The sequence below is a fragment of the Erithacus rubecula genome (assembly GCF_903797595.1).
Source record: "Erithacus rubecula genome assembly, chromosome: 3".
Taxonomy (NCBI): Eukaryota; Metazoa; Chordata; class Aves; order Passeriformes; family Muscicapidae; genus Erithacus; species Erithacus rubecula.
The window spans coordinates 27,879,360-27,897,169 of NC_136689.1; positions in this window are offsets into that span (position 1 = coordinate 27,879,360).

Sequence of the window (17,810 nt, forward strand, 5' to 3'; positions counted from 1 at the left end):
AAGAATCCTGTAAGTTATGTCCTATTTCTTCCCATTTTTTTTTCATACTATAAACACAGTTCTCTAAAACATGAGCAATTTTAGCATGTGCATGTAGAAGCAGATTCCAGCTCCTAATACAAGACAGGATCATCAAATCCTGTTAAGCAAAAGCTCAAAATTAACATGCTTATTAGTAGTATTTCAATACCCCTTCAAATATTTGCAAAGCACTGTTAATATTCCTCTGCTGTACAAATAGCTACAAGATGCTTAATGCCTACCACCTAGTGGATTTGCACAGCATAACCTTTGAGCATGCACACAGTAAAAAATACCCAAACCAACTCTGAAACACAAAAAAACCTACAAACAACACACCACAACTTTTTTCCATCTGAAGGAGCAGGATGTTCACAGAGCCTCCAGCAATAAAGAGCCATAAAGTGCTAACTATTCAGTATCTTTTCCAATTAGATACCAATCTGTATATCAGACCATTAAAAAAAATGTGTATCAAAGATGCTTTAAATGCCATTGAAAAATTAATCCATTGGAAATTGAGTAATTCCATGAAAATTTGAATGCTTCAATTCATTACTGCTACTCCAGCCTTACACAATCTTATGTGGAGACAGTAACCTTGATGATTATTCATAAAAATACAATCTCCTATGTGTGTAGATTAATAAATCTCTGGAATTTACACAGACAAACTGTCCAACTACTGACAAATTTTTTCCTCCCTACACATGCTTGCACAGTCAAAATTTAGGGAAGTAATATTGCTGAAGTAAAAAATATGAAAATATAGTATTTTTGCTAGTAAAAGCCAGTCAAATTTTTATTGGCAAAGTCCTCTGCAAAAGCTCTTACTACCACCATGGAGCCCATTTCCCCTTCTATATCCTTATTTTTTGTTGTTGGGTTGGCTGGGAGGAAAGAATATCTTGGTAGAGAGGCATATAATCCAACCAACCAACACTCTACAACAATTTACAGGTTAACTACATTGAGTTTTTAATTGTATGTTCTCTCATTAGCACTCAACTTCTAAATATTCTGTGCTTTGTGAGGTCTTGTCAATCACCAAACACAGTGCCATAAAAGAAAAACTAGATCTGGATCTAGAAACAAAACCTCTAAGAGGCCAAGATGAAAAGTTCTATTATTGAGAACTACATGTGTCAGCTGTACAGCTTCACTTGGGAGTGTCACCTAAAGCTGCATCTTCTGCTGCCAGGTCTCCAACTATAAAAGGTTTCACATTGAACAAACATTCTCAACAGGTTCTCAGTGTTTCAAAATCAATATTGATAGAGCAACTTTCTCACCTGTAATGCTCTTGAGTGCTCAGAGAGGGGTGGCTGATCCACATCCAAAATTAATTCTGTTGCTGCTGAATACAAGTTCTGCTGCACCTCATCTCACTCAATAATCAATTAATCTGTTTCTTCCTATGCAGAGGGGAAAGCAAGTCAGAAACTCTCACCCAAAGAACCTAGAAACTGATACCAAAAAAGCATTAATCCTTGTGAAACACATGTAACACTATACATACCTGAGGAGAAATGAGTGGAAAAGCAAAATCTTTTAACCTCTGCTCCTAAGACATGACTGCCTTGCTTCACAGAATAAAAACATGATCAAACAACTAAAGGAAGAGTTTCTGCATGACTGATGATAACAATGTGACTAACTGCCACTGAAAACTTAAAATGTCCTAGTTATCCTCTAGTTTTTTATTATATTATAGAATTTAGAATTTGTATTATTCACAGGTCCATACATTCAAAATAACATCCACAAAGTCAGACTACAAAAGGTTTCTTGCTGGAAAAGAATTCTCTAGAATAAAAATAAATCCTTGCCTTCTAGCAGGAAAAGCAGGTGACCTGTGAACTCCCCACTGATTATTGTCAGAAATTCCACTAAACCAAAGATGATTTTCTAGAAACAGAAACCAAAACAGCTTAGTTAGAGGAATCTCATATTCATATCAGACAAGGTATCTATTAGACTCAGCAAAAACAAAACTTTTGAAATGGATGAAGGAAGTTAAAAACCCATACTCAGAAGCAGGCTTGCAATGTTCTTTTCACTGTGATTTAACCCAAAATGCCCACAGAAATATGAAAATATATATGAACATGGAAGAGCAAGCTACAGCTTTACAGACTTGCTGTAAAGATTTGCTATTCCCTTCTGCATTCATCTCCAAAAATAAAAAGGTAAGCAAAATGATTGAAGTACCCCTAACACACTGTCCTGACATGTGTTGCCTACCCCACACACATCTCAAAATCTTGTAAAGTCTGATTGGAAAGCAATTAGTGAGGAAACAGAACACAACAGAAGAGTTAATATAGCACTAATATTAGTTTCACATGGAGCTGATGAGCAATCAAATTAATATCTCCTACTAACAGCAATATATAATATAAATGTGTCTACAGATACATTTAAAATAAGAATGTAGAAACACAAGTTTGAAAGTGTTTCTAAATTTTAAAGTATAAATTTTAAAGAAATGGACTTCACCAGGAATTTTTAAGTATCCACAGAAGATTGACTAGAAACATTTTACCTGCAACAAACAAGAGCAGAATGAGATCCAGTGGTTGGAAGTTGCAAACTGGACAAACTCCAATTAAAAATAAATCCCCAAGCTGTAGCACACATTGCCTTAAAAGCTTATATTAACAATTGAACAGTTGCTTTAATTCAGCCAGACATTAATGGGCTGGATAACAGAAGCCAGTGGATTAAGTTCTGCTATAGCAGGTGAACAGGATTTATTCCTTCAACACTTAAAAATATGAAACAACAACAGAAAAGATTTAATAGGCACTCCTGCATTTTTGGGCATCTCTGGTGACCAGAAGCACACGCTTTTGTTACAGACTTCGTTCTGTTTCTCCTGCATAAGGCAAGACCTTCTTTGTAAAAAAATACTGTACACACTGCATGAAAAATAATGGCCCAATCTCATGAAAAACACTTTCCAAGAGAAGATTTCTGCAGGATATTACTTCTAAAACTAGAGCAACACAAACTTAATGTGGCAGAAGATTCAACCAGGCAACCAAACTCCAGTTAATACCAATTCAAGCACCAGGGAAAACTTAACAGTCTACCCATGACTAAATGCAAATCCAGGAGCTCAACAGATGGATTGGGAACCACAGGACAAATCCCCTTCCAACCTGTGTGCATGAGGCTGTTCATGGCTCAGATAATGGCCATTAGATAACTTCACAGAGCATTAAGTACACAGGCAGCATTTTAAAACCCTGCTTTATGAAGATACAAGCACTTCACACTAGCAAACAGTAGAATTAAATTCCTTTAAAACAGACTAAAGGCTTTTCAAACTACAAAATTCAGTTTATTTAAAAAAACAAAAACACAAAAACCACCATGCAAACAATTGCACAAACCATCCTGCACAATCAGCCACCACCTTCCAAGTCAGCTTCCCATCTTGTTTCTGATAACTACAGCAATGCTTATGGAAGTCCACAAGAGCAGATTTTGGGTCCCTTTAGTGCAAGTTACTACTTTACAGTAGATGGAATAACTAAAGCTAGCTCTGGTATCAACTTACATCCTTAAATGGTTCAAATTATCCTACACTCTCACACTTTTTAATTTTAATGAGCAACTGAATAGTTCCCCTTTTTTAAACATTAGTATGAATATTTTTTTCATTCTTCCCACCAAAAAAAAAGCTGATATGTACACTACAGTCTCCAATAAATTTCAAAATTAAAATCACAGATTAGCAGACACATGCACACAAAACAAGCTACAGTGTCTGAAAAGTCAGTATGTATTACACCCCATTACTGTGAGTACCTACTTGAGCTGCAATCAAGGGAACTTGTAATTACCTCTGTTATTTTATCTGTAAAGCTGCCATCCTCTCAGCAATGTTTCATAGGAGACCTGGTAATATGGTCAGTACCACTACATTCCTCTTTGGACACAGAATTTACATCAAGTTCTATTAATTTTGAAATTATTTTCAAGCCTTTCTACTCCAGAAGAGCTATCTCTGTTATTTTCATACACAGTGATATCCCTGTTCACTAATTATCTCCTTATGTTTCCAAGACATATGTTATATAAATACTTTTTCAAGAACAAATGTTCCAGTCACTCATCTTTAGTTTTGGGACAGAATCCAGGAGAGACACAATTAAACCAGCATAAACTAACTAAGACAGCACAGGCAATGACAACTGAAATGGTGCCATTTACTCTGCACTCAAACTTTATTGGGTTTACTCACACCTGTGATGGTTGTTTGACATGCACCAGGTTTCCCCAAGGCAAGACAAGATGTTCAGTTCCAAAAGCCCCAAAACAAGTGAGGCTTGTGACAGTGAGAGAGGGCAGCAGCACTTCAGGGATCTTGAAGGAAGAGCACATTGCTTAGGCAGCTGAACAGCAAGATTTAACTCACTAAAGCCAATTTTGACAGTTAGGTTGACAGATTAAGCAGAATTAAACAGTCTGCTTCAGTTTATTAGCCAGCTATCTCATCCATCTGTTTGGGTTCACTGGGCTTCCTGTACAATGAATTTGCATGAATTTCGTTTTAACTGAGCTGGAAACAAAATCAGTGACATCATCACAACTGGTTGCAATCAAAAATATTTCCTCACCTACCTACAGTCAGTATAATTTAAGTGGGTATGACAGGCAGAATACTAAACACACCTTTTTACTGTGTGCATCTTGGAAATTTCTTCTGCCTGAAAATACCATAGCCAAGATTCTGTGGAATGGTACAACACAGAAAATAGATCCTTAAAAAATACTCTAGCAATATCAAAAGCTGAGTCACTACACTGTGCATTAAAACAGGACAACTTCTGTGGCTCCACAACTGTAGCATGACACCAGCAAAACTCATGCTCTGCATCCTTCACCTACCAAAGATTTCAAAATACTTAGGACAACCTCCTCAAGGATCTGAAGATGGTCTGCTTCCAGCTGCTACTTAGACATCCTGAAAACTGCATTAATTCTGCAGGGAGCTCTACTCTCCCACTCTCATTGCCACTTGCATACCCTCTGCAGCACTCACGCACTCTGGGGGATATCTGGCATTCAGCAGAGCTCCTCTCTTCTTCATTGTTCCCCGTTTAGAATATTTGTGAGACTGCTATGATAACTTTCCCCCTTCAAATAGCAGGATTTTTGTTTTTTTTTTTACAATGGCATGTTCTTGAAAAGTCAGAAGATTTCATGTCATCATTCATTTGCACCTAAGCTCAGACAACCAGGAACGGGTGAGGAGATGGGCTGGGAGCTGTGCTGTTCCTGAATAAAAATAGTTTTTGAGCCACACATGAGGACACACATTGTCAACTCAAAACATGAGGACTACACAAATATATGTGGAGATACCAGAAGCATCAAAGTGCTGTAAGCTCATTTCAGCAGCATTTCAAGTATTTTGGCAGTGTAAGACACAATGCAGGCATGGCTTCACTGTTAGCTGTTCACAATTGAAACAGGGGTCAATGTCCAGACTGTTTAATATTTCAACAATTTAATACATCACTCAAGTAGTCTTCATGAAGGAAAGATGTTTATCATGGAAGTTTTCATGATGTTTATCATGGAAGAATGCTACTTGTTGGGGTTGGGAACACAGAAAAAGAAAAACAAATGCAAAACCCCAAAGCACCTCACACACACTGTCATCAGAGTGGCACCAAAGAAAGTCTCTCCTCTGTCAACATTGGATTTTTTTTGGGACTGCCCAGTCACACCAGTGACTCTGCATCTGTTCCAACTCTGGTCACATTAACAGTTTTCTTCCCCTTTCTCTCCCAGCCAACTGAATCATAACAAAACTGGACAATGGGATTAAAACAAGCTTTTAAAGTCAGTTTTGCTCTACTTATGGACTGCTGTTTAACCCATCTTATGGACCCCACTGACCTCAATCACCCCTGTGATCTCTAGAAAACTGCTACTGTGGGATCAGTACAGTTTGAGAAAGTCAATCCCTAAACAGCCCTGTCTCACAATCTAGATGTTCCTCTACACACCACTCCCCCACACAGGATGCAACACTAAAAATGCACCTGCACCTTAATGTTACCAAGTTTAAACCCTGAACCCGGGATTTAGCAAATAAAGTAATTTCTCCAACAGCAATCAAATGTATGCCATGCTCTGAATAGTTTCCCTTCACAAGCAACAAAAACAGAATTTACTTGGGTTCTCCTTGTAGCTCATCATTTTCTAGTCCACTTCACAAGCTGTTAAATTCGGTATAAAACAGCCAAGCTCCTTAAGCAAGCACATTTAAAGAGGTTTAGATTATGCTTGAAGATAGCCACAGGGTATTTGCTGTCATTGTCCCAGATGCACAGGCACCATCCATCCCCTCCCTGCCTTTCCACAGTGCCTGCCACAGACCAGAGAGCTCCCAAAAGCTGCAGCCCCATCCTTATCACCAGCTTTATGCCTGCACACACAGGCAGGTCTGTTCAATCTGTGGCTCAGAGAAGTTGCACTAGATGGCAGCTTCCCCCTGTCCTAACTCATCTTCCCACACCATTTCCAGCCCTCTCCCCACTGAGTGGTGACATTCTGCTTTTTGCACAGCTCCAGCACGGTTTTTAACTATTACAGAACAGAAACCCTTTAGTTATCACATCCTGATTTCCTTATGTTTCTTTACAAAAGCAGGGCCGTCAAAAAGTCTGGGTTTAGCACACACAGAAAGTCAAACTCCACAAATACATAGGTTGTGGCAAAGGTGGCAAAGCCTTTTATTTATCAGAAGGACAGATGTCTTTATGCTGTGCTGATACTGTCCATCTATACACATAAAACTAAAATAGTATGTCTATAGCTGTTAAATTCTGGTTTCTAAGGAAAAAATAATTCCAACACGCCACATTTCTGCATAATTGAATCTTTTTTGAGTTAAGTCATTCCCTGTCCAAGTCTTCTGCAATTTTTTCTGAGAAACACGTAAAAGTGAGACAAACTTCTGTAACCACTTTTTATGGCTTGTGAGAACTGCTCCCCAAAATGACTGTTCTTACTTGTGGTGCCTAAGTTGTAAGGAAGAAGCAACACTTTACCAGGATTTTTTTCCCCCACAACTCAAGCAGTTTAAAAATTAACTCTATTCAGGCCCCTTGAACATACAGATTTTCAGATAACACCTGGCATGTTAATAATTTAGTTTCTTTCAAAACGCAGCAGCAACAATTTGTCTCATTCAGCTGTGAAATCACTTATTTTTCTTTTTCTTTTTTTTTTTTTTTTTATTAAGGAATGTGGAAGGACCAAAAGTACATTCATTATACCTCAGTATTGACCAGACTTCACATAGGAGTTTGTTCCTGCTCCAAATTTCCCTTTTGTCCTATTTCCTCTCTTAGTAGTTTTTAACACATACATCTTTCACACACACATATAGCAATATACACTTCCTTTCTTAAAGGAGCTGATGATCACTTCTATTTAAAACCTCTTCTCTTTTGTCTGCATTTTGTCTCTCGACTTTTGCCTCTTCTTTTAAAACTGGAAAAGTAATTTGGGCTGCCCAAAGAGAGACACCTCTCACAGCAATATGAACACCCAAGGAACTCTGATTACCCAGTTACTTCTAGCAACTAGATGCATTTACTAATTAGCATCTTCCTTGGAGATGGAATTGAAAGTTCTTCTAATTAAGGGGCAGAAAGGAACCCAAGTCATCTGATAAGCGCTGAGAGGCAGATAAAGCAAATTGCAAAATGAGCTTCCAAATAAAACCAGGTTTCAGCCATGCTTTTGGGAAATACTCCCCTCTCCATACATGCAACACTACATTTTTCTTATAAAATTAACAAAAAACCAGGCATAGCTTCAAGAGATAAGCAAGGCAATGATTAATAGTCCTATTTTAGGAAAAAAAAAAAAAAACATACCTAGGGGTTTTTTATGCTTTCAGCCTAGCTGCCAAACTTCTTGTTTTTATTTTAGTATAAGTATGTACAGTTTGTTCAAAGCTTTCAGCAGTTTTCTTAGATGTTTCCTTCTCTATGAATTATTTATCATTTTTGGAGCAGTGTTTCAACAAAGCCAGGGAAAGATTCATCAAAAGTCACAACAGCCAGCCAGTGCTACTAACACAGAGACCACAGTTTAGACTTCTGAAAACTTGACATAAACACACACAGAGCTGTCCCTCCTCAAAACACTAACAAAATGTCTAAAAAGACAAACAAACCAATGAGAATAATTTTATTTTCTTTAGTAGTTTCGAAAGGGTTAATTGTTAATTTCCTTCCTCTCATTTCAGTACTGCATTTCTCCAACTACTCCCCATTTGCTAGGAGGTCTCCAGAAAACATGGAATTTTTTCTTCCCTGACTAAAAATTCCTACATATTAGTTCAAGGAGATCAAGTCCAGGACCTCACTAAACTCCTCACTCCCATCATTGCCACACCTCAAATGGTGCAGCAAAATTCTCACTCTGTGTACAGCCAGACCTTCCTACAGGAATATTCCTAAAACAAAATAAGGAATATTCTTGACCCAAAAAATCCCATCACATCAGGCTATATTCCTCAAGTGGCAACCTAAATTTAAAAACTCTTGCTCTCATTCCACAGATATGGTTTTATAAAGTCCTCTTTTGTTAGCCTTTCAGACTCACTTATATGATAACAAAACAAAAAAACAAAACCAAGAATGCCAACAAAGAAACAAGCTAAAAAAAAAAAAAGGATTTAAATAATTCTGTATTTTCAGATGTACACCCACAGCCTCATTACCTTTTGCGAGTACCCCTCAAAGCCACCAACACCACAAATCATTCTTCTCAAATAAATCATTGCTTACCTTAGAGCTTTTAGCAGTGAGCAAATATTTTCTCACTGAAGAGAATATCTCTCAAAGATATTTACTTGTATTACACAAAATAGTAATAAAAATTTGTAGAAAACAGTCTTTAAAAAAATCAACAGACTATGTTAGATTTTCTTACATTTAGATGTTTTTTTTCTTAGCTGTGTTCTGTGGAAATTTAGTTGGCACAGCAGTGCACAAACATTGTACCTTCAGTGGAGGATCCACACAATGACAGTCTGGTTTATGTAGAAACATAGATGTTCTAGGAAACGTTAAGCAAGTAACAAAGCTGGTCATGACTAATTTTAAACTGCAAGAAAAAGGAACAGCTGTGTGCAAGTTCAGGTTTGGGGGTGTCACTGTGGAAATCCACAGTGGCAGATTTTCCTTTCTTACCTGTTGTTTCAACAACATTTTTCTGAATTCATGCAAATGTAACATCTTTTCACACAATCCCTTCATATTTCTGCTGTTTATCACACTTAAAACTATTCACAGCCTTTTTAACCATATCAGTAATTAGGTGTTGTGCTTCTCAGATAATTCCAGGAACAAACAAAAACATTCTTTCTATAAGGCAGCAGTTAAGGAAATTCTCTAAAATGCCACAACTGCTATGATTCTGTGATGCTTATGAACTTTTAGCCAAAAGCACAGAAATCTGTTTTTCCTTCTAGGTAGGGAAAAAAAAATACAGAAAGCCCCTTGTGTTTTCCCAGACACTAACTCAAAACTCTTTTTCATCCAAAAGCCATCTTACAATACACACTTGTAATGCAAGACTTGGGAAAGCCAAGGTCCATTGTAGCTCATATCTCCCATCTACTAAATAAGCCAAAGCACGTTAGAGTTGTTGTTTGGGATCTCTACCCTAAAAGTTGTTTATTTAACATTAAAAGAATGATGTGAAGCAATCTATCTCTGAATCCTGTGATGATACTAGACACTACCAAAACTCCACATCATCTCCATCCTCACCTGCATGGCTTTGGTTTTGCATTCTAGCATGTTTCCTTCTCAGGCATGCTACCCCAAAAGTGCCTGTGATGTGCAAAACATACAGAATTGGAACAGAGAGTCTGCTGGCTGCTCCCTGCCCAGGCCAGTCAGGGCTGCTTTGTACATAAAAGTATATCAACACTGTGTGCCAAAAAATCCAAAAGCCCTTCTTCCTTCTAAAAAAATATGATTCACAACTGTAACTCAAAAAACAGGGCAGATCAGAGTATCAAAATAAATCAGTATGAGGCATTTTGCTATAAATTTAGACTATTTTGACAAGCATCTCACTTCATATTAATATTTGTTAACAGCACAGACTTGCCCAAATGATCCAACTTTAAACCAGAATTGGATACTGCACTGGTAATTGGAAGGGTGTGCCCTCAGGTGGTTCATGAACATGTTCCAAAAGCTCAAATTATGGAACATTAGCAAATCCCGAACAAGTTTTTTGGGGAACATCATACTTCTTACACCATCTCAACTTTCTGAATGCCAAGTACCACTCTTCCCACCCACAAGCATTTTCCTCAGCAGCTTGTTGCCATGGCAATCCTAGCAGGACAAGTTTCTTAAAAAGGTTTCTGACAACAGCTGTATCTGCAGCTTAGCAGCACCTCTTGTCAGTGTAATTAATTACAAGTTGCAGAGAAGCTGTTATCCCCTAACAGCTTGATTCAAACTGTGATAGCTGCCTTTAATTCATATAAGCACACACTCTTACATTCCCACATAACTAAAATCACCATAGCATGTCTTTTCTGGTATGCTTTTGCAATCCATATTTGTGTTCAGTGAGATTTTAATAGAGATAAGTAAAGAGGGGATAGCTACTAAAAGCCTTGTGGACAAGCCTATGGAATTTACACAGGTGCTAAAACAAGCATCACTGCAAAATCTGCTTAGAGGCCTAAAGTCCTGCAATCTTCACTTTCAACAAAGATTTTTGGTATCTTTTCCACTTACAAGCTGCTACCCCTTCCTTATTTTCAAAATCTTGTGTTAAGATTCTGTCCTAGGTTACAATGTAAAGATGTGCCCAAAAGGACGTATTCTATCACCCTCTGCTGAAACTAGGGGGGGCAGTGATCCTTATCTCTGTAGGAGATATCCTCTGATAATGGGAAATCTGTTAAAAAACAAATCAGGCAATGTTATTTATCTTTCCCACCACCCACCCTTCTTCCAGGAAGATATCTTCTGTTAATGGGCCATTGAGTCCCTCTACATGACTGGTAAAATTACATCATCCCACTGGGAGATGCACCAGCCAAGGGGAGCATCCAAGCCTTTCCTGCCTAGATAAAATTGAGATTTGGAACACCAAAGCAACCCTTACCCACTGGTTTCTAGAGGAAAAAAGCTGCCAGGATCACTGCTTCAAGAAGACCACTCATCTGGACTGCTACCCCCATGCTAACCAGCAGGGTGTCATGTTGTATTCTGACTCTATCAGTGGTTTTTCTTTTGTACTATTGCATGTATTTTATTTTTCTCTTTTTTCCTATCAAATTGTATTTCTGATTTGGAGTCTCTCACTGGCTTCACTTTCAAAACCATTACAGATACATAAGAACAATCTGTCTCTGGAAATCAAAGAAGGAAGAGCAAGTTCTCCAACCAGCAACACTGCTAATGAGCATGAAGTTCATTAATGAACTATGAAATTTTCTATAGATTAAATGTCCTAATTCCCAGCACCACAGCACCCACATGCACTCACATGTGCTTTATTTCCATTGAGTACCAGTACTACCTGCTGCTGAAAAGACAGGAGTTAAAACTCTTATTTTAGATACTCACTCCCATCTTCTCAGATACTTCCATCGCAACACCTAAGCTGATCAGATCACTTATACCAAGTATCCTGTTACATTCCACTGTCTTATTTTGGGCCAAATATATGGTTTCCAGTAAAATTTTGAGCTGGCAGCTACTCAGTCAGAGTGTTCACTGAAATTATTCCTTTAGAAATCAGGAAAGGCCAGAACTGGCAGCTACCAGTTTCATCATATCAAAGAAAAAAAGGTTTTGAAAGACTGGGGAATGCACTCAAGACCTTTCAGGATATCCGGGAGTAATTAATCTTTTATTAAAAGGGTTTTCCTCTTATTGCACTACGACCTCTGAAAATAAACTAGTTTTTAGGATTTTTAAAGTCCTGTTGTCATCAGCTCCTGAGCCTTTCCTGTTCAGTGCAGGCAAGGGACAACAGGGGTCCTACTCTTACCTGCTATTCTCTTTTGACCAAAAGTTTGCACAGCACCCAGGCATTCCAGCAGCTGACAGGTGCAAGTGAATTTATCACAGGTTCTGTGACCAAGGGAGGTATTTTTTTATTCAGAAGGGGAAGAAGCAGAGGTACTTTGTTTCCTTGGCACCAGAAAGAACTTGGGTCAGATAGAAATAGACCTGGGGCAAATCGTGCAAATCACTTCCCCAGCACAACATGAACCATTTTTGACAAGACCATTTAATTTCCAGAGTATGTTCATGGCAACAGATCAGACAGTCCTTCCCAGCCTGCCCTGCTTGCAGTTAAACTCCTCCAGGGAACACTGTGTTGGTATTTGCAATCATCTGTTACTCATCCTATCATCTAAATGCTTTAAAATTTGTTACTCACCTGGCCACTCATGCTTAACTTCAGCCCAGCTGCTACTGCAGAGCCCAGAGCCTGTACTTCTCATCAACACTTGGACATTGCAAGTTTGGTGGAATTTTAAACGTGTTTGGTCCATGCAGAAGTTAAGATTTTCCACAGTCACCTGGTACTGCTTGATAAAATAACACACAAATCAGCAGAGATAATGCAAACCTCCTATAGTAATGTGCACTGACAATTACTAGAATATAACCATGCTGCAGAGGTCAGAATCTTCCATGCTAAGGCCAGACGGCCTTCAGAGGAAGGAACTGAGAAAAATCTCTTACACTGGCATTTGTCTAAAAGCTTTGTGGCAAAACTTTAAGTAACAGAATAGATCTCTGCTGGCAACATTTTTCTCTAAAGGCTACAATTAAGAAGCAATATACAAGAATTTCTTCATTACAAACCTTGTAATGTAATGTTTCCATGACAAACAGACTATCTAGACATTAACATTTTAAATAGGAATTACTAGCCCACTACATCAATCTCCTAATGCTGATTAGCAGCTCTTTCAGGTCATTTCCATCAGTGCTAACATGTCACACAAAGCCTACCATTTTCATCAGACAGAAGTTTTGAAATTAAATTACTTTTCATACCAACATTACAACTAGTGAATCTCTTTATCAAGAGATGCAAACAGAACATTGCAAATATGTAATGTTTGCCAGTCTTTTCATTATATTTTTTTTAAATGGCAGGTCACTTGAATGTTTGTTCCACATTATTCACTATTACAAAGTGCATACAAGTAGCAGGTTCCAAAAGAGAAAGATTCATTTATTACTATCATTTTGTATGTAGAACTGACATACTATTAAAAACTTTAATAAATTCCTGACTATTCACTTTGATCTCTTGCTGTACCAACATCTGTCTTCAGAAAAACAGCCACCATAAATTTGGAAATTAAGGAAATTACGAATTTTGAAATTAGGAAAAAAACCTATCAAGAATGTCATTATGAAAATATAAGCATATCTCAAACTGGTATTTGTGGAATGGAATACAGATCTTATTTCTACACTTTCCTGTAGTTATCCCAGCAGAATTATGGAAAGAAAAATGCATATGATATCTTGTCTCTCATAAAAATATATGCTAACGCTTCAAAAACATAATCCTCTAATCTAAAAACAGTAAATCAAAGAAATTTTTATGACTAGGAAAACATCAATACATTACACAGAAGCCTCATATGGCTTCTCTTTAATATGTTGCTACAACATTTTATTGACAGTGACATCTTAATACCCATGGCAAAGGAACAGGCCAGTCACAAAATAAATGTGCAGGTTTTGTTTTCTTCCTTTTTCAAGAAGGATGCAGAAAGTAATTTACACACAAAAAAAGTTCAGACACATCTTTTAATTTTATAGTTTGCAACTGGCAGAACCACCAATAGTTCACATGCAAAACCAAAAGCAGCCATCATCCTTTTTATGCTTGTCATTGAACTGCTACTAGATATATCCTTGTTGTGTTCTCAAGAGTACTTTGTCCAGCACATTCAACATTACAAGTTTTAAAAGATCTTTTTCACTTTTTCTCTTTAAAAAGCATTGCTCTCTTATTAAGGAAAGCCCATAATGTACACTGGACTAAGAAAGACGTCAGCATTCTGTATATTGCCTTCTTGTAGCATTTCCTGAGTGTTAACAAACCCAAAACAGTGTTTCCATAGTTTTACTGCAGTGTGAAGTGCAGCAAGACTTGCTCACACAAAATAAGCACTTTCTGCAGGAGAGCCAACAGTTCTTAAAGAGGCTTAAGAGAATATAGCCCACAACACAGTCAAAGATCAAGCAAGTACCTTGAAAAGTGGTGGCATAGAATTAAAGCTTTAATATCCAGGTAAAAAACAAACTCCACACATACACAAAGTACTTACCTTACTAAAACCTGGTTTGCCAAAAACTGCATTAGTCCAAGGACAAGCTTCAGTCAACGCACAACTTGTTTTCAAGAAGGCATTACATATCCTGACATTAGAAGTGTGGAGAGAGCATACAAGTTATTAGCTGTCATTTTTCATAGGTGCTTGATGGCTTTTAACAGCCAAAATTAAATCAAAACAGTCGCACTGCTGTTGAGACAAGTAATGCCCCACCTTAAGCTTTCAGTCTTTATTATTTTAGGTGTACTTGCAAGACTGCTCTCATTTTTTTCCAAGAATTAATGAATCAGATCAGGACAGGTAATGTACCTTAGAGAAATAGTTTGCAACGAACACTTTTAACAATTTAATTACCAGCCAGCAGTATGCAGATCATACTTTTCAATCCTTCCTCACAAATGCTGGGGTGTATCTGGCATCCATTCTGTTTCTCTCCTTAATCAAAGGAGACAGCAGTTCATATCCCTCACTCTTCACATGAAAGACTTGGGTTTTGGGTTGGCTGAGAGAAGCACAGTTTCTCCACTTATAACTTAATATCTGAACCATTGTAAAACAAGGTCAATTCCAGAAACATGGCTTTTGATAGACAACATTCTATCTATAATTCTAAGGAAAAGATCCAGAGGTCACAGCTAGAAAGAAAACACCTGTGTAGCTGAATATTTTGATAATCTTAGAGGCACACTTCTGTGCTCTGTACCTTGCAGTATTAAATATAACACTCTGGCTGAGTCTCAATGCCACAATAAGAACCCAAAGGAGAATTGCCTACGATTATTGAATCTAAAAAGCCCTTTGTTAGAAAAAGTTATTCCATAAACAGAATGAGTAAAGTTTGCTCCACCTCCCCAGATTCCTAATGGGGACAAAACAAGCAGCATTGTCTCCTCCAGTTGGTCAAATTTACACAGATTCTGGTCAATATGCACACACCAATTAGCCAGCAGACCAAAGGAGAAAGCCAACTTGTGCTACTCCTTCCAGATTTGCCCCTCTCACTGCTCCAGCCCTCACATTAAAGAAAACTATTCATTGTTCAGGTTTTTTTACTTTTACTCACTCCTCCCTTCCAACAACCTCCTTCCCATCTACGTAAAAATTTATACATTTTGGGCAGGAGATACACTCCCAGCATGACTCCACCTGCCTCCTACAGTATTCTCCAGTCAACAGCAAATATTTTAGGCCTCAATTTATATATATATTGACCAAATATTCAAGAAAATATAGCTACAAACTTACTTGTACAACAAATTCTCACTCGTGTATTCATTTGATGAACAATTCTTTTTGACATTTCAGGAAAGAATAACTGATTGCAGTTTGAAGGGGAACAACAGTACTTGAAATTCTGAAATTTGAGTTATATTATTTTTATTTTTCCAAAATTAAATGCTATCTTTTGTTCTCACTTATATAGAAACTTGCTGGGAGAGGGAGGATAAGATTAAACACCTCAATTAGAATCAAACAGTTTTGAATGTGCTCAGCCTGTGTGTAACAGGATACTCTGCCTAGAATGGGGTAAAGCAGCTTGAACAAAGCCCTATTTGCAAAGCTATCCATGCTGCTTTTGGTGTTGAATAATGCTGAAAGCAGACTGACTCATCAGCTCCAAAGTTAAACATCTTGAGAGTGAGGTGAAGATGTAGCTGGCATGGCAAGGTCCCTGATAAAAGAACAGTGACACCACTGATAACTTATCTAAAGCTGCTGAGCTGGCACAGCTGGCCTGGAGATATCTGAGCAGCCCCAGTCTTTAATGGCAGGGTCTTCTGGCATCCCCCTTCTTGGAGTTTGTGTGGAGATCCTCCCTTGGGTTCAGGGTGCCCCTCAGGGTTATTCCTCAAGGCTGAACAAAAGAAATTTGCCTACAGTCTTTGCTATGAGTCAGTAACATCAATCTCTACTTATTAATTGGTTTTGCTAGCTTTCCCATAATTGCTTCAATATTAAAAACAGAGAATTAGACTCTACTAATAGTTAAAACTTCTGCCTGTGGAGTAAATAATTCTGATTAAGATATTTTATTCTAATCATTATAATAATAAATTCAACATTTTATATAAATATATCTGGCTTGTCATCTTTAATTCCACAGGACAAAGTTGTACAAAGGTTCAATTACACCTGGAAAATTTTTCAGACATTAATTGTCTAAGATTGGATCCAGCTACACCTAGACATCTCTCTGAGGAGCTCAGAAAGCAAGGGAGTCCTTTCTGCACTGCATGACTCAACTAATAAACTTCATATGAGGCTCCCATTCTGTTTGAGACACAGCATCACACAGATGACAAGTTATGGCTGAGCCTGGGACCTTCCTTAGGGAGGTAACAAAAGGAGTCTGTGAGATCAGTGCCCAGCCATGCCAGACAGCTTGGGCACTGCAATGGTTTGAAAGCAAAACCAGTGGGAGACTCCAAGTCAGAATTATAATTTAACAGGAAAAAAGAGAAAAATAAAATACATGCAATAGCAGAAAAGGAAAACCACTGACAGAGTCAGAATGTAATCTGACACCCTGCTAGTTAGGGTGGTGGTAGCAGCCCAGATGAAGTGGTCTTGTTGAAGTAGGGATCCTGTAGAAAGGTCTGTTAGCTCTTGTTCTCTGGAAACCAGTGGGTAAGGGCTCCTTGGTGTTCCAAATCTCAGTTTTTATCTAGGCAGGAAAGGCTTGGCTGCTCCCCCTGGCTGGAGCATCTCCCAATGGGATGATGTAATTTTATCAGTCATACAGTGGGACTTAATGGCCCATTTCCACAAGATATCTTCCTGGAGGGAGGATGGGTGGTAGGAAAGATAAAGAACATTGCCCTACCTGTTTTAACAGAAGGCCCCTTATCAGAGGATATCTCCCACAGAGATAAGAATCACTGCCCCACCTAGTTTCAGCAAAGGATGATAGAATACATCCTTTTGGGCACATCTTTACATTGTAACCTAGGCCAGGTACAGTGAAGGTAAAATCAGAGCTAAAATCAGTGTAAAGCAAGTAACGATTCCTTCTACCAGAAGAGACACTATTCTAGACAAAAATAGTATAATTACCACCAAAAAAACCCCATAACGGGTACACCTGTGGGATGTCTTTTAGACTGGAAAACCTTTGGAGTTTTATTCAATTATATTTGTACTAAGAACAAACACCAGCACTACTTGCAAAGTTGTCTCTTTTCTTTGGCCACGTGGCTATAAACTCCTTCTAGAGAGGCTCAGGAACATTCAGTCACAAGACCTGCCAGTCATTTAATATGCATATCATGCTGCAAAGACATTGACAACTTGACAAAGTAACTGCAGGGATGCCATTACTGGTTGTGAATTCACACATCGCATTCCCCTCGCTCCTGAGCCTGAGACAGACAGGCGTGGTTTATATTTAGTATCAGAAACACAA